Source organism: Aplysia californica, unplaced genomic scaffold, assembly GCF_000002075.1.
Source record: "Aplysia californica isolate F4 #8 unplaced genomic scaffold, AplCal3.0 scaffold00582, whole genome shotgun sequence".
Classification (NCBI taxonomy): domain Eukaryota; kingdom Metazoa; phylum Mollusca; class Gastropoda; order Aplysiida; family Aplysiidae; genus Aplysia; species Aplysia californica.
Genome location: NW_004797852.1, coordinates 293572 through 294863, shown reverse-complemented (window position 1 = coordinate 294863; position 1292 = coordinate 293572).

Sequence of the window (1292 nt, the reverse complement as noted above, 5' to 3'; positions counted from 1 at the left end):
GTGTGTGTGTGTGTGTGTGTGTTTGTATCGACCCCCCCATATCTTAATACACGTTAAGCATACGTCTTTTGGGTGTGACTTCTCGGCAACCCAAAAGTGAAGACCACAGAGAATGGAGACCACGAATGTTCGAAGAGGGTCAAGCAATTGTTCAAAAAGGAGGACTCAAGTGTATTTTAAAACAAAATCGCAAACGTGCTACCTGTACTGGAAAGGTTATCACTGTGTGCCTTACTAAATGAATGACGTCACGACGAGCGCTCCACAGAGAGATGGGAACGCGAACGTGTGCATTAGATTGGTGTGAGTTTCTAAAGGGGTTAGGCGAGGGGAGGGGGGGGGGGTGCTAGTTTACTTTTACTGTTTAATTTCATTTGATGGTCACGTGGTTGTTTTTATAAGGTTAGAGTAAAAATTTTCTTTATTCATGTGCTGCTGTCTTATTTGGTGAGGAAAGGAAAATAAAATTAGTGTGTAGTGTATAATAGTGGTTTCCTTTATTTTGTGTTTTCATCGTCATCATCATCATCATCGTCATCATCATCTTCATCCTCAGAGCATCAGAACAGAAATCATTAGAGCTAAAGATGCATTCCTCACATCATCTTATGACGAGGAATGCCAGGCAATGGTGTCTGATGCACAATGGATTGTTGACAATTGCAACAGTAGAACCAATGTGCTGATCTTGACTGACAATCAGTTCCTCTACAAGGGACTGCTAGGCAACAGCTCAGATATAAATTATTTGCACCGCAATCTTAGTGAAACCACAGCCACAACAAAGATTCAGTGGATTCCAAGCCATGTTGGAATCGAAGGAAATGAGAGCGCAGACCAAGCTGCCAATGAAGCCAGAGAGATTGAAGGAGACAGACGACCAATAACATACAGAGGAGTCTTTCCAATGGTCAAGAGGGGAATCAGAGACCCACCATGCAAAGCTGAGTACCAGTACCTGGAGGACGTGTATTCTGGGTACTCCAACAAGTAGGAACGATTTATCACATGTCGCTGGGACCAGATTGAGCTAGCGAGACTGTGGTCCGGCCATCATTGGAGCATGAGATGGTATCAGAACTTTGTGAATGAAGAGCTCAACCCACGTTGCAGAACATGCAACCATGAAAAGGAGGATGTCAATGTTTGAGTGTCCAGGAACAATGGCAATTCGAATGGAGTTATTTGGACAAGTGGAGGTGCTTCTGAGTATAATGAAAATGGAGTCGGAAAAGAGTCTCGCTCTCGCTCGAAAATGTCTTCGTGGAGTCCACCATGCCAATTAAGGAATC